We start from the raw sequence: 25,760 nt of genomic DNA, 5'->3' as shown, positions 1-25,760 counted from the left end.
CATAATAGGGCAATGATGATGGAGTGTGGCGATGGGATGCCTAACATCACCCACCACCCTAGTAATAGAAGTAACAAAATTCTGAATTGTAATCATGGCTGGAATCCCAATTCCCAAATCTTTGACAGCTTTGATTTACTACTCTGAACATGAGTTCTGCTAATTTGACAAGGGACTTGGTCCCTTTGTTAGTTGGGCATGAATATCCACTTCGGAGCCCAGTCTGCACAGACTTGTTTATTAGATAAACATACTGAGAAAATGTAATTATATTCTAACAAGACCATGATAAGTGTGAATTAGATTATGAGAGCAAACATGTAGAAAGGGGAATCTAAGGTTCTAACTAATTGGTAAATTAAAGCATGTCCACATGATGGACTTCCACCCTTTATTGCTTCAATGTATCTAACTTAAACGTGTCCCAAATTAATATTATTGTTTATATAATGAAAACTTATGCAATTTTCCAATATACTTATCGTATCAATTCCTTATGGTTTTCTAGATCTCTGCTTGCTGTCATTCTATAGAAAGCTTCTATCTTTACTTCCTGTGGACAGAAATCTGTTCCTGGTCATGGAAAGGCTTTTCCTTTCACATTAGTTATGCACAGCACCAGAGGATGATGCAATCACTTTTCTCCCTGCCAGGCAGAATAATCAATTGCTGCACCCTCCCCCCAGCTGCTGTGTATGAGTAATTCAGTTCAGGTTGATTAGTCCTGTCTTAGCTGTTCAGAAAGCTTGTGTGTAATGTGTATCCAGCTTTCCCAAGTTCCTGAATTTTATAATAGTTTTTTCAGCAAAACCACTCAGCTCAGGGATTAAACAAGATATGTTTCTGCATAAGTGTAGCTACAGCATTCTCAAGGTATGTTTGCTTCATAATGCTTGAAATCAAATGGTACATTTTTTTAAGAAGAGGTTTATAGATAGCATTTGTTATTGTTATCCCTTCATTTTGTGTATACAGCTCACATACAGATTGCTTTGTGTAGTCTTGTACTACACTCATGTGTTACTTCCTTCTCTGGATGCGTGTGTTTGTGCCCTCTCTCTGTCCAACATATTGGGGGTCATTTACTAAGGGCCCGATTCGCGTTTTCCTGATGTGTTACCCAAATATTTCCGATTTGCGCCGATTTCCCCTGAATTGCCCCGGGATTTTGGCGCATGCGATCGGATTGTGGTGCATTGGCGCTGGCATGCACGCGACGGAAATCGGGGGGGCGTGGCCGAACGGAAACCCGACGGATTCAGAAAAAACGCTGCAGTAAAAAAAAAAAAATGTGTTGCTGAGCTTGCACTTACCTTCACTAGGAATAGGCCGGTGAACTTGAGTGCGTTCCGATGCTCTTCAGCGCAGCAGCGCCACCTGGTGGACGTAGGAGGAACTGCCTTAATGAATCCTGGCCGGACCCGAATCCACCGCAGAGAACGCTCCGCTGGATCGTGAATGGACCGGGTAAGTAAATCTGCCCCATTGTTCTTCCTGGCTGTGGACACCATGCTCCAGTCCTTGCTTATAGGGTGCCCTGGACCTTTTAAACAGTTCCCGCACTGGGAATCCCAAAACAACTATGTTCTCCTATGAAGGAGAATATGTAAGAAATGTATAAGCTTTGAAAGACCACATCATAATATACCACAGGTCAAGAGTTGACCCCACAGAATAGACCAAGCCAATTTATGAAGTGATGTAGTATACAACACCCCAATTGGTTTTGTATAGAATATTTTGCAAGAAATACGCGATTTTAGTTTCTATAAGCGGCGCCCAGTTTGTGTCACATGTAATTTTTGATTTTTTTTAAGACTGCGATCCCCCTTTCAGGTTTACTGAGGCAGTATTTAATGTCCCTAATATTATATTTAGGATAAATAGAATATCCACAGAAATCTGTATAGGCAATAGAGAAAATGAGATACATTCTTTATTACATTATTTATTACACAAATCTGCTACTATGTAACAACATGTTCTTAAATTCCTTGAAAGGCTGAAACACACAATACGACCACAAGGTGACCAAACATTTATCTTAGGATTTTCTCTCTTTTTCTCTTATATTTCCACCTTTTTATGACACATTTGGATATTTGCGCTTAAATTTGCGACTTTTCCACTCCCCAAGTAAAGATAGCTGCTCAAGAATCTGATATAACTTTAAAATCCAGATGTAGAAAAAGTTGCAGTTTTGGCACAAATCATGGTTAAAGAGTTGCAAATGAACTCCAGTCCTAATCAGGTATAGAAAAACATTAGAAGAGTTGCTTTATATATTAACCTCTAAGATAAATCTTAGGCAAACAAGTCCAAAACCTGGAAAAAAGCAAGAAGAGTCACAAATGTCCTGACCTAAGTTAAATGACCCTCATAGACATATATAACATATATACATTAGTGGAGATTTACCAAAGTATGTCACAAGTGCGCCATATTTAACAAGCATTTTAGTTTTCCATTTTACCAGTGCCCCTCTGTGGTGTTACTTCACTCCCCCCTCCCACTGTGCTGAAACTTCTTCTGCTGCAGTGAAATTGGCAGATGGAAGTGGGGGGGGGGGGGGGGGAGGGCAGCAGGGAGGGAGCAGGCAGAGACAGTGTAACAACCTGTGAAGCTGCAGCACAGAGGGGCTCTGGTAACACCCCCTGGGGCCCTTTTGGTTAATTAGCATAACTTTAAAAGTTTTTAGAAGTATTTTAGAAGGAAGAAGGTAATGGATGACAAACATAAGTGGATTACCACAGTCAAAGTGCCTGGATCTATGAGTAAGTGTCCCTGGTTTATTATTCTGGATTTTGATTTTTATTCTCAATCTTTCTCAATGGGACACATTTAATTACCCGTCCCCTTGACGCCGCCGATCCGGAATGTCCGATGAGGATTTGGAGCTGCTCCGATTCACTAAGATAGTGCGTCCATTTTCCTGCATGTGTTGCTTCCCCCGCTGAGGTCCGCCGGAGTTCACCTTCTTCTTCCCGGTGCATGTGAGTGCTGATCTTGCAACACAATTTGATTTTTAAATTCCGCGGTTTGTCCGAATCAGTCGGGTTGTCCAACACCCCCCCCGATTTGTGTCGCATGAAAGCCGGCGCCGATGCGGCACAATCCGACCGCGTGCGCCAAAAATCCGGGGCAATTCAGCTCAAAACGGAAAAATTTGGGAAACCCGACGGAAATGCGTCCAACGGACCGTTAGTAAATGTGCACCAATATCTCAATCTTGTGTAGTGAGGAGGGAAGGTAAGGAAGGACACAGCAATTGAAACCTAGAATGTTTATTGTACTGTTCTACTAAGAATACGCTACACATAAAATAAACCACATCGGACAATTTACAAGTATATTATCCGTGAATACAGAACTTCCACAATGTTCATCTTACACTTAATTTCCTCCTGACATTGCGTGCCATATGGCCCAAATAGGATCATCTGTACTAAAGAATCAGTAACAATTACGTTGACCTTTACCACATCTCATTAGACCCTATAAACCTGAGACCACCAGTTTTAGTGAAGACGCTGGAGACAATCACCATCTGTAACATTTTGTTTTTATTTCTAACGTCAGAACTAGAAATAATTGAATTGACAGTAATTCAATTCTGGAGATGGTTACGGCATAAACAGAGCTACACTAACAATAATTGCACTGAGGATACGTTTAGAACATGATTTTCCTGTTGAAAACAACTTTTCATTGTTTAGAATGGAGACGTAAAAATGAGCAGCAGGAAACAAGACATAGTTACTGTACATCACCCTCTAGTGGAAGACTTTTAAAACTAAGTCATTAGTTTGACTTGGGATTTGTATTATTATATTATACTCATTTATTATAACAGAACAAGGAAAGTTTATAAACTTAATCTTTCAATTAAATATTTATTACTGCCTTGTTTACTGATTTATATGGGGTAGTGTCATACAGACACACGTCTGGGTCATTTCTTTCTTGTGTGGATCATGATGGATCTTTTTTATTACACTTCGGGCGCACTACCTTAGTGGATCCCGGACGGACCCGAATTAGCGGGTATGTAAATGTGCCCCACTGTGTGAAGTATCCATGTACTGTGATATTACTGTGTGTATTATGCTTGTTCTGTGACATCAGTGTGTGCATTATCCCTGTACTGTGACATCAGTGTGTGTATTATCCCTGTACTGTGACATCACTGTGTGTATTATCTCTGTACTGTGACATCAGTGTGTGCATTATCCCTGTACTGTGACATCACTGTGTGTATAAATCTTGTTCTCAGTTTGTCTATATTATTTCTACATTGTGACATCACTGTGTGTATAACATCCATGTACTATGACATCACTGCATGTGAAACATGTTCCTGAAATGTATTGTAGTAGTGGGGGCCCTTTTCCAAGTTTTACTATGGAGCTCTGTCGTTGTTCCTTACAGCCCTGCCCTGTAAGTGGTCCGATGGTTCTACTGAGGTGAGATGAAGGATCGTATAGCAGATGGATTGATACTTTCAAACCTGATCATATGCCTTTGATGTGATAAATTAATCTCCCAACTTGTGCTCAGGCTTCTGAAAATAACATAGTTGTGATACAGTCTTAATATTATCACATAAGTGCAGTGAGCAAGGAAGGAGGTGATACATGTATTCTCATCACTGCCAGGGTTCCCATGTTTCCAAGAATTTCCCTTCAGTGATTGCAGCGGATGTGGCTCCAAGATAAACTCCTTGGCAAAGGAAAACATTTTCAGATAATTCCCTGTCGTTACATTTCCGTACACACTACTTAAACGCCCCATAATCGTGATGTTTTCTGCTAACATCAGTGTGAGGTCAACCATTTCTCTTCCTAGATCTGCACTGCAGTCCAACCTTCGCATAAGGAATGTTTGGAGTTGCACATTTCTGCAGATATTGGCAGACTTCCTAAAATAACGTAAGGCAGATCTATAGAAACGTATATTTAACAAAGGATTTGACTCTGCCGTAAATAATTTAGCCATTACAATGCATACTGGGAAACTCAGAGGCAAAATAATTGGAAATACTTAATTATTTGCAAAAAAAATTCTATAAAATGTATTGAATTGTGCAAGAGAGCATTTCCATCCATCTGCTAGAAACCTTGTGTAGTAATGAGTGAACATCTGGCTGGTGGCATAGTAAAAGGTTTATTTTTTGATTAGTAATATTTTTTGTTTTGTTTAGCTAATACTTTTTGTCTATAGGTTTTAGGCTAATATAATAACTAGTGATTCCTGAGGATGAATTCGTATGGTAGATTTGTCAAAATGTATCGCCCATTATTTTCCGTGGGAGCTTCATGGTCTTGCCCTATATTCTGCAGTTTCAACAAAGAAAAGTCCACGGTGTGAGCTCATCTTTAAAAGGGTATTCCAGCTTAAAGGGGTTGTACGAGAGTATGTAGAAATAGCGAAGTGGCCGGGGAAGGACTGCATTAAGCTGTACTTAGCTCGTCCGGCGCGCTGCAGCCCCTCCCCAGCCATCTCCCTATTTTTACATACTCTTGGACAACCACTTTAATGCTTTGGCAGTGGTATACCTACCATGGAGCCGGTGCCAGTTGCTGATCATCTTCTTCTGTTTTCTCCCCAAAGTGTCGATGGGGGACATCATTGCAGTTAGTTTCTCCCTAGCGTAGGGACAACTGTGAAGCAAAGCTAGTGACTGCAGAGGGAAAAACTGCTAAAATACAGTTACGTCCCCCACCGGGGCCTAGCCTTTTCTTGGGACGTGGAGGCAACCGAGGCCCACAATACCAGAGTGGCTAGAAATTGTGGCCTAGGGCATGCTGATGTCATGGTACCGTGTCCCCACGGTATGGGGACCTGAGGGCTGACCTACAGCCTGGCAGGTCTCCAGCAGGGGGTGTGTGCAAGTAATTTGGAGGGAGAGGCTGAGGTACTGGTTCTCCCAGGGGCAACCCCTGAGTGTCTATAAGATAGGTCCCTGGGTAATGGATGGGGAGCCCGTGGTGGTAACAGCCATATCCAGGGATCAGACGGTGGCAACGTTGTGCAAAATAACTCACGGTTCTTTATTGGACAATAGGTAGCAGGCAACGGGCCTAAACGATCAACAGCCGATTCTGGTACTGGAGTGGTCGTGGAGAGTGGTCCTCAGGAATAATGCACCAGCCGGGTAGTAGATGCAGACTGGGATAATGGAGATGGAGCTGTGTCCAAACTGTGAAATCTGCAGCTCTGGTTAGAGTCTCCTGACTCTGGTCCTGGGATTGGGTTCTGTGGCAGCACTGAGGGTGTATTGTGGACTGTCTCTCTCTTCAGACCATGGGGTTTGGACAGACCAGCTAAGACTCTGCAGACTGGACCATGTGCTCCCACTGCACAGGGGTTTTATACTTCCCCTGGTCAGATGGTAGCACCTCTCCAATCACACTCCATTGTAAAATACAGCCACATAATTGGATAACATCTTACACCCACTAAAATGTCGCCTTTCCAGGCAGAGGCTACAGCTGCAGATTACCTGAGATCTCCCTGCATTATCCCTTGGGGGAGTTGATCAGACTCACTGGATGGATCCTGACAGGTAGAGGGCCTTATTCGCAACTACCCCGTTGCCTATACATTGGCAGGGGCGTTGCACAAGTAATATTATATAATAATAATAATATATTATGAATATATTGTTATTCTTCACTTCTACAACAAATAACAGCTGATCCTCAACAGAAAGTCAGAGGTCTATTCTTTAAAGCGCACCTAGCGGTTCAACAAACTATTACAGAAATCAGTAGTCCTGTACATGGGAAATGTATCAGTGTATTATGTGGCTTGTGTTAGCAGTTTTCCCCTCTATAGGCGCTACAGGGAAGATTTATTTAGGGATAAAATTCTCCCCATCTCATCGAGTTGTCAGAGGCATTTTCTGGTGGAGACTATAGCAGAAATCTCTAGATATGGTCTTAGGTTTTTACCTGATGGAGATTGCTCCTGAATCTACTAATAAGAGCCTCTTAGGAGATTCAGGCACCGCAGCACCAGCAGGAGGAATTTTAAGAGAAACGTTTAAAACACCAGTGTTTATCATATTCATTTCTAACTCAGCTGGAAGGTAGCAACTTAGTTGTTCATACTCAGTTCACTCCTCCCGGCTCTTCATAGATCTCTAAGTAAACTTTTACCTCAATGAGCTTCTATCCATATTGATACTGAGAAAGAATTCAGCAGATATTTCAGAGTATAAGTCATTTTATCCCAGAGGTAGAAAGTAAGAGAGGAGCTAAGTAAGTGTGAGAAAAAAACCTTTTGTCTACTCTAACTAATGGCTACTGTGGGGCATCACTGTGACTACTGGCCACTGTGGGGCATCACTGTGACTACTGGCCACTGTGGGGCATCACTGTGACTACTGGCCAATGTGGGGCATCACTGTGACTAGTGGCTACTGTGGGGCAAAACTATGTATACTAGCTACTAGGGAGATCACTATGAATACTGGCCACTGGGGGCAGGCACTGTGACTAAAGGCTAGTGGTGGAATCAATGTGACTACTGGGGGCATCACTCTGACCACACACTATTGAGAATAAGCACTGTGACTTCTGACTACTGGGGGCATCACTGTTACTTCTGGCTGCTGGGGGCAGCTCTTTGACTGCTGGTTACTGAGGGAGGCGCTGTGACTTCTGGGGGATCATTGTAACTACATAATTATGATTACAGCATTAGGAAAGTTGAGAACCACTGATTTAGAGAGATAAGGGGGGGGGGGGGGGTAGGTTAAGGTACCTTGTACATTTTTTTTGTGTATCATTAACTTGAGAGACTTGAGAAAAGTAACAATTTTGCACAATACAAAAATAAATGTCTATACAACATCCTGGGCACACAATATTGCTAAAAACTGTTATTTTACCATTTTTGGGTAAATTGCTCTTAAAAACAACTCCAGTAAAAATTTAGCGATCACATTGCCCAGGCCTTGCGTTTCCTCTCATTTCCTAGTGGCATCAGGTGACTGCTACCTCCATCACTCCAACCAGTCAGTCATATGATAACTGGTGCACACATAATAAGCCCTGCCACAATGATACAACTACCAGTCTCAGCAGCAGTACTGGTGTCATGGAGCCTGACAGACATAAATTTGAGTCCTTTTATAATTTTAATTCATTTATTTTTTCATTTTAACCCTTCATTATCGCTGGTATCCTGCAGAGCGGTTCTCACAATTGTGTTTGGGTATATTTCCAATAAGGACTGTATTCGCAGAGCGACAAAACAACATTTTTCTAATTATGTTTAAAGCCAGGAAAAAAAACAAGATTTTAGTAAAGATAACAATCTGATTGTACAAAATAATATGTCTTGTACCCAGACAAGTCATGCTGCCATTAGAGACCAAGTTCTGTGGTTAATGGGTTACTAAAGTTTATAGCTAAAACAAAGTATTTATAGTATAAATGTGATGAATATATAGATATGACCCCAGTGAGCACACAGCAGTCTGGTATATACAGTATGTTATGGTGTCTGCTAATAACAAATAGTGTCATATGCTGCCATCTAGTGTAAATATGTGATATGGCATCATTATTATACAGTCATTTTCCTTTTTTTATTCCTTCCTGAAAAGCGTTATATACAAGGCTGTATTTACGGCTCATTCAGCCCTAGGTACTAAATCTGGACAGTCTGTCATATACATTCTTTATTCTTTATTCTTATTTACTCTATTCTTTATGAAATTCTTAATTTTGATCCGATAGATGACATCTCATTTTGTAAGGGTATTACCACTTGAAACCTCATTGCTAAAGCTTATATAGCAGTGATGGCGAAATTTTTAGCGGCCGAGTGCCCAAACTGCAACCCAAAAGATGCCAACCAAAAATTAAAGCAGTAACTCTCCCTCTTCCTACAATCCCAAATAGCGAAGTAAGTATCAAATTATGTCTGAAAGCAGCATCTTTTAAGTTGCTTGGAACTGCAGGAAGATTCTTTGAGTCCTGTCTGGTGTGCTGGGGTGATGGCCTGGGTGCCCACAGAAAGGGCTCTGAGTGCCGCCTCTGGCACCCGTGCCATAGGTTCGCCACCACTGTTATATAGACTCCTTTGTACCTCCCTCCAATATATTATAAACCCTTGACTTGTATTGACTTTCCGCGTGAGATCCCACTCTTCTTACTCAAGAATCCTTTGCCGCCAATGCCCTTTTTTCCATTTTCCATCTGTTTTTTGCTCCGCTCATATTTTTCCATTTACACATGAGAGCTGGTTTTTTGTGTAACAAAATGTACTTCCTAGTGGCACCATTTAATATTCCATGCCTTGAACTCATTAGCTTGTGGGTTATGTTTTACAGCTTTCACCACATGCACCACCTGCCCTTTATTTGTTAGGTTGGCATGATCACAGAGATATAAATGTATAAAGGTTTTATTATGTTTTAATACATTTAAAAAAATCATCTTTTTGTAAAATTTTTTTACTTTTTCTGATGTCAATAACTTTTTCAAACTAATTTTTTGCAGGGTGAGCTAATGATTTATTTGCTGCTATGTTGGGGACTGTACTAAGTTTTGATCACTAAGTAATGTCTTTGTGTGTCCCAAAAATGTTACAAAAGTGGCAGTTTGGACTTTTTATTTTCCATTATTGAGTTTCACCACTTGGAATAATTGTTTACATTTTAATAGGCCGGTTATTTTTGGACAGGACACGGCAATACCTAAAATGTTTATGATTTTATTAGTTTATTTATATTTCTGTGTGTTCTAGGGAAAGGGCCTGATTTAATTGTTTAGGTTTTTAAATTTTATTTGATTTTATTTTGTACTGCTTTTGAGGCCCCCTTGCGTATTCTACTGTATTGCAGGGTGGTGGGATGTTGGTGGCTGCAAGCAAAAAAGCCACAGGCCAGGAGACCACAGGCCACTGGCCATACAAACCAAACTTATTCTTGCCTATTCTTGTGTAACTAAACTTATGACAAAATGGCATAACTCAATATGGTAGATAATAATAACAAACCTTGTAATATACTTCATTAAAGAGGTTGTCCCCATGTAAACAAACAGGGGCATGCCGTGCTGTGTTCAGCTTCCTCGGCTGGCCGCACCCACCTGTCCCAAATTATACAGCACTGGGAACAGTGACGGGTAGGTGTGGCTGGCCACCTCAGCCGGCCGGAAGATGGCAGCGCAGGACGCCAGGAGGGACCGGAAGGGTAAGTAATAGAGAGGAGCGAGCACTAAAATGCTCGGGTGCTCGTTACTCGAGTCAAACTTTTGCCGATGGTCGAGTGCTCGTTTCGAATAACGAACCCCATTGAAGTCAATGGGAGACTCTAGTATTTTTCAAGGGGACCAAGGCTCTGCAATAAAATGTGCCATTTTATTGAGACATAAGGAAGTCAGTCCTGTTTCTTCATTTTTTTTTATTCAATGGAATATTCGTGGAACTTCATAAAGGAGAATGACCCGTGTTATACATCTGCAATGTGTTCTTCACACATATTGTTCTTCACATACTATTGTGAAGAACACTGTTCGGCACCCGTGTCTTCGGATAAGTTAGCAGATGTACGGAAACATCTGCAATGTGTTCTTCACTGTGTTCTTCACTGTGTTCTTCACGTAAATGATCCTGTGTTCACTGTTTTCACTGTGTTCTTCACTGTTCTTCACTGTGTTTCCTTAAGTGAAAGCTCGTTATCGAGCAGGCGAAATACTCGTTTGAGCAACGACCCGTTTCGAGTACACTAATATTCGAACGAGCATGTTTATTTTATTTAACCAGGGGAGGCGAATGCCATGTGATGCCGCGCACAATAGCATAGTGACCCACTACAACGAGGTCAACGTGAAGTGGTTAGTGGGTTTATACAAATTGATCAAAATGTAACTAAGAACCTTGAGTTCACTTTGTAAATGCATTCTAGCAGCAATAGAGTGAAAATAATAGTAATAAAAAAATAAACACATCTTCATACACTGAAGTATAAAAAAGTTACGGTTGTCAGGAAATGGCAATATAATGGTGTTTTTAAGACATAACTAAACAATATAATTTTGTTATCTCAGTGATCGGACTGACCCAAAGGATAATGGAGAGTTGTCATCTTGACCTCACATTGAAAGACTTAAAAATAGAAAGTGGTATAACTGTGTTTGATAGCAAACTCCATAACATTTGGAATTTACTTTCAGCTTCCCAGTACGTTGCACAGAATATTAAATGGTGCCTCTAGAAGGTACAAATAAAAAGCCTTCAGATGGATTTGTAACTGGAAAAATAAAAAGATATGTCTTGTGGAAGGGTCGGAAGGAAAAACAGAAATGCAAAAAAAAAAAATTTAAATTCCTGATCCTTAAATAGGACCTGTCACCCCCAAAAAATGCCCCCACCAAATTAGCTCCTCTCATCCTGTCCCCAGCCCCTTTATATTTATTGAATTTTTATTAAAATGTGTGTGTGCATTCTTAGTTTTAAATGATCTGACCTCTTATCAAATAAGAGGACGGATCGTCATACAGGTCCCCTAGCATTCGTCCGTATTCATGAGGGGGCGCCGGCCGACACACCCCTCCACGCCCCTGTCAGTCAGGGACCTGTAAGAATCTATGCGATGCTGCGTGCTGACAGAGGCTGCAGAGGGGCTTATTCACAGCGCTGGTTGAATGTTCGGCCAGTGCTGTGAATAAGCCCCTCTGCGCTGCCGATGCTGTCGGCGATTCTTACATGTCCCAGACTGACAGGGAGTGGAGGGGGTGTGTCGTCCGCCCCCCTCATGATTACTGCCGACTGCTAGGGGACCTGTACGACGATCCGACCTCTTATTTGATAAGAGGACGGATCGTTTAAAACTAAGTATGCACACACAAATTTTAATAAAAATTCAATAAATATAAAGGGGCTTGTATTTTAAGACTTTCATTGTTTGCCCCAAATGACATGTCTCCTTTATTCTTTGGGTTGGTGTGATCACCGAGATACCAAATTTGTATAGGTTTTATAATGTTTTCATACAATTACAAAAATTAAAACCTCCTGTACAAAAAAAAAAATCTTCATTTTGCCTTCTTCTGGCGCTAATAACTTTTTCATACTTCATTGAACAGAGATGTGGGTGGTGTCATTTTTTGTGAAACAAGATGACATTTTCAATGCTACCATTTTGAGAACTGTACAGCCTTTTGATCACTTTTTATGTTTTTTTTTTTTTTGCAAAATGGCAAAATAATTTTATTATCATTTTTATTTTAATGTATTTTTGGGACAATAAGGCGCACCAGATTATAAGGCACACCATCAATAAATGCCTGCTAATACATCTAGGTTCATATATAAGGTGCACCTAATTATAAGGCGTACCTGATTATAAGGATGAATGACCAGCAGGTGGTAGACCTGTGCACAGTACAAGACAGCTGTTGTCTGTAAGTACGGTTCATATATAAGGTGCACCTGATTATAAGGATGAATGACCAGCAGGTGGCAGACCTGTGCACAGTTCAAGGCAGCTGTTGTCTGTAAGTACGGTTCATATATAAGGCGCATCGGATCATAAGGCACACCTCATTATAAGAATGAATGACCAGCAGGTGGCAGACCTGTGCACAGTTCCAGGCAGCTGTTGTCTGTAAGTACGGTTCATATATAAGGCGCTCTGGACTATAAGGCGCAGCTTTGATTTCTTTTTTATAGTCTGAAAAATACGGTACATTTTTTATTATTGCCAATTGCATATAAAAAAATTGTTGTCCAAACAACCATAAAGAACTTTTCAAAAATATTTCCTAAAACTTAATGTGCAATTACGAAGCATATTGTATAATTATAGTATACTGCTACATAGTACCTACAAGAAGGGTCCCTCTATCTTTCACAGAGCTATCAATGTATAAGAGTTTAGCATGGTATGTACATAATTTTACATGAAGATATCTGTCACGCATTATATTAAGGAAAATAGTGAAAAATGCTAAACTATCTCTGTAGGTTCAGAATCCATTTCTTCTTGAGTAAATAGTGTGCAAGTGGTTCTTCCATGAGGTGCAGTGACTTGTTCATAATGACTATATAAAAGAGCGGTCTTGGTGTTGGAATAGCTGTGTATAATTGTGTATAATTGAATCATAGCGATGTCATGAAATGTTATCGGCTGTAAAATCTTCATCGACTTTATACAACATTAATGTACAGAATTTTGTAATCTTGCTAGTTATGGGGATTATAAACATGAAAGAATATATAGGCTCCAGGAAAACTGAGTAAAAGTTGTGATGAATAAAAGTGATGAATAAAGTTCCTAGTGAATAAAGAAATGGAAATTAAAGGAAATCTACCATCAAAATCAATTATGATAAACCAGGGACACTGAGTGGCTTAGTGGCTGAGCGAGTAGTACTTCTGCCTTGCAGCACTGGAGTCCTGGCTTCAAGTCCCACCCAGGTCAACATCTGCAAAGAGTTTGTATGTTCTCTCCATGTTTGCGTGGGTTTCCTCCGGGTCCTCCATTTCCCTCCCACACTCCAAAACATACTGGTAGGATGATTAGATTGTGAGCCCCATGGGAACAGGGGCCAATTTGTCATGCTTTGTGCAGCGCTGTGTAATCTGTGTGCGCTATATAAATAAAGAATTATTATTATCAAAGCCAATGACCCTTATGGACCAGTGGTTTAGTGTCCCAAATCGCTCTTTAGCAAGTCCCTCCATGGGCACTAGAAACAAAGACCTGTTTACTTACCTAGAGTTAGGTTGGATGAGGCAGACCAGAGCCATGTCTTATGGTCCCCACACCTGCGCAGTACCTCAATGAAGTCAGAGCTCTACACCCTAGCAGAATCACTATACCCATGTGCGATTGCAGAGGGGGGTGTCAGCTGTAAAACACAGCTGACACCAGCGTCTAACTGCCTTGAATGGTGCTGACACCGTTGACATCCAAGATGGCGGTACCCACTGGCAGGTATGTTAGGTGTTGTGGTCAGGTTCGACAGCAGTACTCAACAGGTTAACTGCCGTAGTCAAACCCGACAGCGCTGCCGGGAGGCGCCGCCATTTTGGATGTCAACAAAGGGTGTCAATAAGTTGCCATGAAAGAACAACCCTAAAGAACCTATCTTGTATGTAACCCAGGGACTGCCTGTATTTTGATCAGTATTTTCCTTCAGTAGTTTTAACCTAAAACCAAAGTTGGAGCGCAAACACATTAAAACTTGTATGGAACGATTTGCAGTTCTTCTAAATTTAAAATACAGCCAGTCCCCGGGTTACATACAAGATAGGGTCCGGAGGTTTGTTCTTAAGTTGAATTTGTATGTAAGTCGCAACTGTATATTTTATAATTGTAGGTCCAGACAAAAAAATTTTCCCCTAGTGACAATCAGAGTTTCAAAATTTTTTGCTGTAATGGGACCAAGTATTATCAATAAATCTTCATTACAGACACCTTACAGCTGATCATTGCAGCCTGGGACTACAGTAACATCCAGAGAGGTCACCAGAGGTCACAGTGGGCAGAGGGGTCCGTCTTTAACTAGGGGTTGTCTATAAGTCGGGTGTCCTTAAGTAGGGGACCACCTTTACTTTAAAACACTGCAGTCTAAAAGGGTTTAATAAAATCTATTTATGTATTTAATTATTCACCAACCCCTCACTGTAAGGAGAAAAGTTTGGGTTCCAGCTCTTTAAGGAATTCAGGTGTTTCATTCAGCCCCATTTAACACCTTGCACATAAACTTTGTTAAGTTTAAAGCGAAGCTGTCACCAGGAGACCTATTTTTAGCCCCCAGCCCCCACAGAGCATAGTGCATACAATGCCAAAGAGTTTTTGTATAAAAAATAAGTTTTACAAAAAAATATTTATATGCCATTTACTCTGTTACTAGGCCTAGTCCCCTGGGAGTGGCTATAGAGGAGCGGTCCCGTCCCCACCCTTGGGAAACCGCACCTCTGTGTGTCCTTTTCAAATACATTAAGTTAAAGGGGTTGTCTGACTGTTAGAAAACTTTAGCAGGTGGGCTAGGGGGAGGGATTTTAAAAAAAATAAAAATATAGTCCTCCCCCCAGCCGACCTGCTAAATTTTTCTCCTAGGAGGACAACCCATTTAATGTCATGTCTTTAAATATAACTATATTTTTAATACTTATGCATTTGTATTAAAAAAATAGTATTTTCTCATATTAATTTATTAGTTGTAACTTGCTAAATTGTTGCTTATTATTGCATTTTGTAAACTTTGTTTATGAAGCCGGTAATGATAGAAAGTAGCAATTTTTGCTGGCATTCCTTTCCTATCGACGATAGGTCAGGTTATCCCGACTTAAGGACACCTGACTTACAGACGAGTTACAGACAGACCTCTCTGCCCCCTGTGACCTCTGGTGAAGCTCTCCGGATGTTACTTTAGTCCCAGGCTACATTAATCAGCTGTAAGGTGTCTGTAATGAAGTTTTATTGATAATTCTTGATCCCAATACAGGCAGTCCCCGGGTTACATACAAGATAGGTTCTGTAGGTTTGTTCTTAAGTTGAATTTGTATGTAAGTCGAAACTGTATATTTTATCATTGTAACTCCAACCTAATTTTTTTGGTGTCTGTGACAATTGGATTTTAAAAATGTTGGATTGTCATAAGAATCAGGATTAACACTAAAGCTTCATTACAGACGCCTGTGATAACTGTTATAGCTAATTATTGTAGCCCAAGGCTAAAGTACAGTAAATTACCAACATCCAGAGGTCCGTCTGTAACTAGGGGTCGTCTGTAAGTTGGGTGTTCTTAAGTAGGGGACCACCTGTACAGCACAAAATGTAAAAAATCATTTACAATTATAAAATATACCTTTTCCGACTTTCATACAAATTCAACTTTTTTAGAACAAACCTTTAAAAACCTATCTGGATTTTTTATCCATGATGGTCTAGGAAGTTAAAACTATTCAATATACGCATTCATACGAGTCAGTATGAATAGTAAAATTATATACTTTACTAGTATTTACTTCAAAGGACATCCATCACTAGATTACTGCCGGTAGACTGTCCTAATCAGCTTGCTTGTTACTTATAGGGGATGCAGGCAGTGTTTTTTTAGTTATAACTCTTCTGAATTCCTGAAAATAATTTTTTCCTGAAAAATAACGTTAAAATTATGTAAATGAGCCTCATAGCTCCACCATCAACTAATTATGCACATCCCCCGCCTTGCCCACTGTTGGACAGAATGGATATGTCACTGTGTAATTTGACCCAGACGCAGACATAATGATATAGTAATATAAAAGAACATGGAAATAATATTTTAATCTGTATATAAGATATTCTATCTATGGAAAAGTTCTTGTTGTTTTTATTGTGTATATGTATAAATATGTAAGAGTCGCATGACACCATTGTGATTCGCCTTCTCTCTGATGCTCCATTCCTTGTGATCCTGCGCCAAAAAAGGCTTTTTAAATTAACCGTGATAACTAGAAAATAGAATGGACTAATGAAATGCCGTGTACCGGCTACTAAACGTGTCTCCTTATTTTTATATACCATATTTTTCGGACTATAAGGCGCACAAAAAATCCTTTGATTTTCTCAGAAATCAAAGGTGCGCCTTATAGTCCAATGCGCCTTATATATGAACCGTACTTACAGACAACAGCTGCCTTGTACTGTGCACAGGTCTGCCACCTGCTGGTCATTCATCCTTATAGTCCAGTGCGCCTTATATATGAACTGTACTTACAGACAACAGTTGCCTGGAACTGTGCACAGGTCTGCCACCTGCTGGTCATTTATCCTTATAATCAGGTGCGCCTTATAATCCGGGGCGCCTTATATATGAACCTAGACAGTTTAGCAGGCATTTATTGATTGTGCGCCTTATAATCTGGTGCGCCTTATAGTCTGCACCATAGTCTGAAAAATAGGGTATGTTTTAAAATTGCTTTTAGTGATATCTTATCACAATTTTCTAAGAACTAATAAAAGTAGCAAAATGCCACGGCTGGTTGCCGAACGGAGATTTTTTTCTTGATGAGCTTACATGCTCATAACCCATGAATACATTATACCCACTGGGTCTTATGACAGCAGGAATACCGAGGGCTGCCTCATGGACTGATTAACAAGCTGATTGTGACTATTACACAACCTGAGAAGGTGAGAGTAGAACTAATATAATAGATAATAACAAAACAACTTAAAAATAGTAGACAATATTTGCGCTTTCTGTTTCCATTCTGTTTTTTTCTTTGTATTTCTGTGTAAAGCTAGAAATTCTCATACTGCATGGGTACATTATTTGAGTTTTTCTGGCACATTTTACTTTGTAAATCTCGCTCACTATACTTTTCTCAGCCAATCTGACCATCTGCAGCCAGGTTTACACAAGAGTAAAGAGAAAGAGGGACCACTATACCTTCAGAATGGAGTATATGATGGAGCTGAAAACAGACGGCTCCATACTCTGTGTAGTGACCGTTCTAGGTTACCGCAGCTCAGCTCCCATTCACTTCAATAACTTGACACTATCATTATCCTGGGGATGGAGCCATTTGCTTCTGGTTTCAACTGTCTTGTTCCAGCACCAGTCGTTACTTCAAATAAATTATAAAGTTTACCACTTTAGTATAATGGATGAAGTTTAAAGAAATTCTACTCCAATAAAGCCCAACAATGTACAGTGCAGTAGTTTGCATATTAGTGTGCATTTCACTAACTGCAATGCAAAGGTTGAAAGATATTTGGGGCCCACAGATAAACACACAAAAAACATCCTTTTTTGAATGTTTTTTACAGCCCCACCCTATAATATAAAAAAAGTTTTTTGAGCTGTCTGCTCACTCACTTAGGCCGCTGAAGGTAGGTCTTGGTACACGAGTCACGAGAGAGGCTTGTCGGAAGGCCCATACAAAATCCAAGAAAAAAGCAGGGTATGACCCGGCACTCAAATCTGCTAAAAACTTTATTTCATATTCATTAAAATGAGAAGATTACATTGCATATCCCAGAGGTCCTAAATGGAGATTGAAAATTATTTTATGTTGAAGCAACCATTTATGGTCATTTATGAGATCACGGGGTGCTTCCGTGGACATGACAAAACATAGTACTCCATTTTATATATCGGTAGTCAGACCTCACAATGGATATTTGGCAGAGGTTTGGATTCCAGTGCCCCCCCACCCAAAAAAACAAAATAAAAACATAATATAACACCTACCAGTGGCAATACAGGTCACCCGATGTCCTTTCCTGCCCCAATAGAATACAATACATAAAAATGTAAGGTTATTTACAATAATAGGGGAAAAGAAACCTGAGCAGTGGCATAACACTCATCTATCTCACTCGTTTAAAGTGGTTGGCCGCATATAAGAAAGCGGTAAACTTTCTTATATGCGGCCAACCACTTTTAAGTTAAAGGGAACCTACCACCCCGATTCTACCTATAAAGGTAGAACGGGTGGTAGGTGGATGAATGGGACGTGAGGATAGCCTTTTTTGGGCTAATCCTCATGTCCCGGGTGTCTTTTACAAAACTTTATTGGAGGCATATGTAAATTTTTTTATGCGGCTACTGGGGTGTGGAGTAGCCGGACATGAGGCTACTAGTCGCGGCTACTCCACGCCCCAGTAGCCACATTAATCAGCCTACCATTTAATCTTCGGTGTGCAGCTCCTCGTAGCTGCGTGCCCTCGTCCGCGTCCCCCTGCATCTGCGGCCTTCTGCGCATGTGCAGTAGCTCCGGCCTCGGAGCCGGGGCTGCGCAGCCGAAGGAGTAGCCGCGCCCCAGTAGCCGCATAAAAAAATTTACATATGCCTTCATTAAACTTTTTTTAAAAGATAGCCGGGAGGTGAGGATTAGCCCAAAAAAGGGCTATCCTCACGTCCCATTCATCCACCTACCACCCGTTCTACCTTTATAGGTAGAATTGGGGTGGTAGGTGCCCTTTAAGGTTAAGTCGAATATGCTTATAGGGTCACCCCTTTTGTACAAACCCTGGTAAAATTTCTCCTTCTGTCCTGTGTCTTGTGAACTTGGGTGGGTTAGAGGGCAGAGCACTTCTTGCTGAATGCTTGTTACTCCATGAACACCACTTCTACATCACTTATTGGGAGATGGGTGCCAAGAAGAGCCCCATTCAGAGCACCCTGATCCCTGACCCATCATAGATATGCAGGAAATAGGATGTCCTGAAAGAAGCTGCCAGTGGTTCACATGACTTGCTTATCGTCGGAGCAGAAGGGAAGAGTTTGCCAGGCTAAGAACAATAGGGTGACCCTATGAGGTCATTAGCCCCTACTATGTGCCTTGTTTATTGGGGACCCCACTCAGTCACCGGTGTCAAGGTGTTACTACGGTACTACTCAGGCACTCCCAATAGCTCGATTTGTGAACACAGAAGCTATTGCCTGTGGCCCTCACAGTACAATATTTTAAGACATAGATTGACTCTATTGCTTCTAGCTAAACAACCAATATTTATTATAGTGCAGTGCAGTGTGTATTCTAATAAATAGGAGGAAGAATATTTGCGACAAATTATAACGCAAAATCGTAAAACTGAAGATAAATGAATGTGATCTAAAAGGAAGAAAAATATGCGACAAATCATAATGCAAAATTGTAAAATGGAAAATACATGAATGATTAAGAAAAACAACACTTGTTGATTAAATTTGACACTTTTTGTTTTATTCGCATTGAGTGTTTTTTCTAAGTAATTGTCTTGATTCATTTAGAGTGTTTCTTTCGCAGCATGACAATTTATCCTGGGAATTCACCAACAAAGAATGTAAATGTTCCTTTGATTGATTATCCAGACTGGTTATCCTAAGAACGCCATCCACAATTTATCTTAGTGGGAAGATATATCGCCTGAAACCAGTTTTCAGATGTAGCTGACGTTCCTTTTTTTTCAGCCCTTTTTAAAAAATAAACCATGTCAACCAAATTCTTTTATGTCCCAAAGCAGAACATTTTTCAAGGTTACAGAACTTACAGTTTGTGTAAATATTTCTCTTTTAGGATAACGCTCTATGAAACTTGACATCCAAGAAAACTTTTCAAAGCATTATTGTTAAAAATACAAATTTAAAAAGAAAATTGTCAATATAGTTTATGAATGATTTCCTCTGAATTGTTTTATTATTACAATGGGATATAATGTATTTCAGGATTTGTGCCGTATGTTGTGCTGGATCGGGGAAATGGGGCTCAATTTATTTAGTGAAAATTAAATGTAAAATTCACTACAGACTTCCAGATATTTTATCAGTGTTTTATTTTCTCATTGCTATTAATATTGCAGTAGGATGTCCTTAGGCCCCCAATGGATATTATGCACAAAATATTGAATTCCAGCTTATATAATATACAAATCCCCATGCAAATGATATAATTGACTTAGGATGTGTTGTGACAGGTGGGCATCTATGAAATAGGTAGCAAAATAGGAGCTTTTGTGTTGCACTTGACACAGTTGTGACTCCTCCTATATTTAATTTAAAGTGATATTGTGTAGCAAAATTACAATGCAAGACCGAATGTATCAATACAGCAAATGGTGGAGTGACCACTAGACCACCAATGTGTATGCCAAGAGGATCATAAATTTAATTATTTTTTTTACAACATTGCACATTTTGTTTGTTGACTTCCTAATTGAAAAATATAGCGAATTTCTAAATTGTCTTAATTAACAAATTCTTACCATTTGTATGTTGTATGACTTATTTCCTGAAGCCTAAAACTACAAGCAGGTATGCAAAGCAATTACCATATAGAGTTTTTCGGTTATAGATATTGAAGACCTATCCCTAGGTCAATAATATAAGATTAGTGGAGGTCCGACAACTGTCAGCCCCACCAAACAGCTGCTTCCTGCAGTAGAACTAACATGAAGAATGGAACTGGAATAATATACTATGTATAGGGCAAAAATATCAATAGCCTAGGAACAGGGGCGTAACTAGAGACCCCATTATACCTTTATGAAGCCCCATCAAGTGGACCCATTATATCAAAAATCATTGACCTCTACCCCCTCCCCATTTCAGCCGATGTCACTGCCCAGGCCTCAACAACAGACAGCAATGGGACCTGCTCTATCTATTGTGGTCCAGGGAATTGGCTTATGCCTGGTGCTACGGAATCCCCTACCATCTGCATGAGCTCATATAAAGTAATGAGGTCAATTGCCATCTTCCCCAAAACACATTCGTGTGCCTTAGGTTTTGTTCTCATTTAAGTTAAGTGTCCATTTTTAAGGTTTACTCCCCCCTTTCTTTTTGCCTTCATCTAATCACATGTTTGCCCCCCTCTTTCTTAGTAAGTGCCCTCTTTTTTGCCCCAATTTTTAACATAATGGGGCACATTTACTTACCTGGTCCATTCACGATTCAGCGGCGGGTTCTCCGATGCTGATTTGGGTCTTCCGGCGATTCACTAAGGTAGTGCGCCCGATGTCCACCAGGTGTTGCTACTGCGCTGAAGTCCATCTGAGTTCACTGAAGTTCACCAAGCTATGCTGGGTGCAGGTAAGTGCGTGTTGAGCGACACATATTTTTTTTTAAAATAAGGCGTTTTTTACCAATCTGTCGGGTTTTCCAACGGCCACACCCCCCAATTTCTGTCGCGTGCACGTGCCTCAATCCGATCGCGTGCACCAAAAACCCTGGGCAATTCAGGGCAAAACAGTAATTTTCGCGCAACCCGACGAAAAAACGCGGTTCGGGCCTTTAGTAAATAACCCCCAATGTTTTGCTTACAAGTAAAATCTTATCTTACAAGTAAAATACCAAAACCATTCTTGCTACATAGATATAACACTGAACCAAGCTTACTACATACACATTACCTGAATCAAGATTTATACATATATACATGTTATCAGAACTAAGATCACTACAGAGATACAGCACCAGATCCAAGCAGATTGAGACAGACTGACTTATTTCCACGGTTAGTTGGCCTTCTACTTACAGATCTAAAATCTAAATGGGGAGTCACACATTACTCATCATCAGTGTCTGTTACACAAAAGAGAAGTGATCCCTCATGGTCTGTAGAGTTGTATCACCACAAAGGAGAAGTAGAGCTGTGAGTCAATACAAAAATAAAGTTTTATTAGTGAATGCTACACCTCTCTTAGCACACAAGGACAGGCCTACATGAGGAAAGCCTAAAACTAAGAGCAGGTATACATAGCAATTTTGATGTCCCTAGGTCATCAATATGAGATTAGTGGGGGTATGACACCTGTCAGACCTACCATACAGCTGTTTGAAACTGCCTCCTGCAGTACGACTAACATGAAGAATGGAACTGGAAGCATATACTATGTATAGGGCAAAACATCAGTAACCCAAGAACAGTGGCATAACAAAAGTCTTATAATGAAGAAAAATTATAACTGTGTCTAAAGCTAAATGATAAATTTTGTGTAGTAAAAAATGGCTCCATTACTACAAATCTGGTGACCTCTTTGATTTGAAAATTTCTCCTTTTCTTCTTCTCCCTGGCTGATGTGGCAGCTTCTTCCAGCCATGACTCATCTCTACAGATTTAGTAACACAGAAATCTTAAAATCTTCATAACACATGATATTTTATGCTCACAGTACAAATATAGGAATCTTACCCCCCACAATAGCCATTATAGTTACAGTACCCCTATTGTGGCCAATATAATAACAGTGCCCCTACAGTAGGTATTGTAGTTAAAGTGCTTCCACAGTAGCAATATTGTCACAGGGCCCTACAGTAGCCAATAGTCAATCATAGTGTCAACACAGTAGCCAATAGTCACAGTGCCCATGACAGAAGTGAATAGTCACAGATCCCCAACAGTAGCCAAGTCACAGTGCCAGCCACAGTGTCACCTTCTTCTTTCTATTCTATTGGTGTCCTCAGGAAGCCAATACAATTGAAACTTGTGATACAGCAAGTATCAATAAGTTACTGCTTAAATTGTCATGTTGGCACTTTGCAACCTAAAAGTAGGTTTTGTTTGTAGGTTGGGCACTCAGCTTCGAAAAAGTTCACCATCACTGGCTTAGGCCCTTCACTACTGACATTGACTAAGAAATGTTTGGGTGTGAAAGTTAGTTACCTTTAGCTATGACATGACAAATCCAATTGATGTAACTGGACAACCAGTGAGCTCAGTATTCGAGGCTCACATAGCCCCATGTGCACCAATATGAGATGCCTGTTAAACTTACAGAGAGTACAGGGTGTACTTTGTGAGGATGTAAAATATATGTTTAGTAATATTGTAAACTGTATAAACAGGCTCAATCTAACCTTTAAAATGTATAAAACTCTGTCTGCCTATTGAAAGATAATGTAAAACTGCCTTAAGCTATTTTTCATGTATTCTGACCTTTCCTGCAAAATTTCCTGAACCCTGTCTGCCTCATATATGTTCTGTTAAGAAAGATAAATTTAATTCCAGCAGCTGCTGAGAAATGGTTGATTTAGGACTGAGCAGTAATAATAGTGACAATTCCCATGTTTCAGAAAGCCACGTTATCAGGATCCTTCCTAATACCCCACCACGTCGCTTTTCTAAAATGTCAGCCAATTGTTTATCGCCAAAACGAAATAAAAAGCCGCCGCTCTGAAATAAAACATCAAATATTTTGCATTTGATCATGTCTTAACCCGTGCCGGCTTCTCCCTGTGGCCCACTCACTTCGAATTATTGATGCCCAAGGCATAATTTCAAAGGGCCTTTAGTCAACTAGGACTCTACAGCTAAAGATATCATAAGGCAGCAATTTTTCAAAGAAAATACAGCTGTGGGTTTTGGAATAGAAAGGTACTTTAGTGTCTTTTCTATATAATATTTTTCAATGCGAACCAACAAAAGGATACAGAAGATGAATGTGACAATGGATCCCCCATTGATTTCAATCAAAATACATCTTTGATAAAGCAAAGAAAAAACGGTCGTCTAATTAATCAAAAGTTGCCACGGAACGCCGGCTCTGCAGCCCCGTGCAATTTTCAATACAGACGCACAAGCTTTTTCAATATCCCAAGACTATCTTGAGAATCAGTTGATTGATGTATGAAAGCTTTAGTTTTTTAAATATGTCTGTTTGAGATAGTTTTATAATAATCGAAAACGTTCGCTTTGTAGATTAGAGGATTGTGTCTTAAGTAATGTAGCCTATTGAAACATCATAAAGTAAGTCCCCAACTGTTTTCCCTTTGAATACTGCGAGATTACTTTATTACATTTCTGCTGGCAATGATCTGTGCATGAACTGTCGAGCTCAGCTCAGCCTAATAATTGTTTTTCATAAATATTCATACATCATATGCAGGGTTTTTTTTAAAATTATATCTGGGTAGAATATGTGCCGTGCTGTTTTCTTTTTATACTTCTAATATCAAATGGTCTTAATGATTTTCTTATTATGTTATTTTACTGACATATTACTGACACATTTGTAGTCCCTGGACATTGGTTGTCACAAGGAAACTAAAATATTAAAGGGTACTTGTCTTCCTCGCAAAGCTCTGGATAGATAAGGGTTGACATAATTGGATGCAGTACAGCAGTTTGCTGCTTAGAATAAATGTTAAGAGATGTCCATATATGTAGGCAGACGGTAGAGACGATGCTTTTTTTTCCCCTTCAAAACTACATTATTAAATTTTCACTAAATTAATGAATGCAAGCAGTCATTAAAGAACCATGAAGAGGAAAGGAAACTAGAATGTATAAATGGAAGTCAGGATATGTAAGATACATATATCACCAATCCCCAATTCAATGTTGTCCTCTGGGCCTGGTCCTCTCCTCGAACAGTGTTTTAGCTATAGTGGTCACAGTTGCTCATGTCCTTCCGTTTATTTCTGTTCTCTTCTCCTTATATCATATTGGGAAGGATTCTTAGCTGCACTGTGAATCTGCCTCCAATGACATGTTTTGCTTGAGTTTATAACAAACTACTATCTCTTACCCATCACAGACATCGGCAGTCCCGCTGAGCGCTGTTTGGAAGACGTGAAAATCCCCCGCGTTGAATATATGTCAGGATCGTGGTAGTGGACCCACCTAACCACTGCAAGTGATGACGTAAGCTGACACCTGGGAGCGGAGTTTTAGTGGTCTTTGCTCGTGGTGGTGGCCAAGGCGAGGTACAGAATTGGCAGGCAGAATCGGAGTCGTGGTCAGGCAGAAGATCAGGTCAGGTAGCACGGGATCGAGATCAGGAACGTAGAAGGAGGTCACAATGGATAATACACAGAATGTGAGAAATGGTTTTTCAATGGCAACGAGGCACTAAGATCTGGCAGGGGTTACAGGAAGTGGTCGGCTATTTATTAGGTCAGTGGCCTGCCAGCGGCAATTAGCGGTGTGCTGGTCCTTTTTAAATCTCATAGAGCCGGCGCTTGCCCTAGAAGGTGGGGATGGACTCACAGGACCACAGGAGCTGTCGCTGAAGCGTGGACGGGTAAGTCGGCCTGCCGCAGCCATACTGGGGGACATGGAGGTGCACGGGATATGGGTCGCAGGAGCAGCGTGACAGTATATCTCTACTTTTGACTGCGGTTTTGGATCTAAATGTTTTTGCTGAGTCATATATTGGTTTACAGAAGAGTGTCAGAGCGGGGAATAAGACATTTTTCTTTGGCCCTTTTTTGAGCATTTGTCAGACTTGTGCTGTGTTTTTCCCTAGCGCTACTGTTGTCTGTTTTCTGTTCTTCTATGGTTGGAGTTGGCTGGTTGTTTTTTTCCTACAATTCCAATAAATC

The 25,760-nt window shown here is 40.3% G+C and overlaps 1 long non-coding RNA gene across 1 annotated transcript in view; it reads left to right on the top strand.

Annotated features, from left to right (window-relative positions):
- The first annotated feature begins 4,375 nt into the window (after positions 1 to 4,375).
- The window catches only part of LOC140105412 (uncharacterized), an 89,669-nt gene continuing 68,284 nt past the window's right edge, over positions 4,376 to 25,760 (top strand). The window contains exons 1-2 of the long non-coding RNA XR_011850574.1: positions 4,376 to 4,463; positions 24,974 to 25,080. This is a non-coding gene — a long non-coding RNA (uncharacterized lncRNA). The remainder of the gene's footprint in view (positions 4,464 to 24,973; positions 25,081 to 25,760) is intronic.

The sequence above is a fragment of the Engystomops pustulosus genome, chromosome 11, assembly GCF_040894005.1.
Source record: "Engystomops pustulosus chromosome 11, aEngPut4.maternal, whole genome shotgun sequence".
NCBI lineage: Eukaryota > Metazoa > Chordata > Amphibia > Anura > Leptodactylidae > Engystomops > Engystomops pustulosus.
Note: the sequence above shows the minus strand (reverse complement) of the source record. Positions and strands in the feature narration are given on the sequence as shown.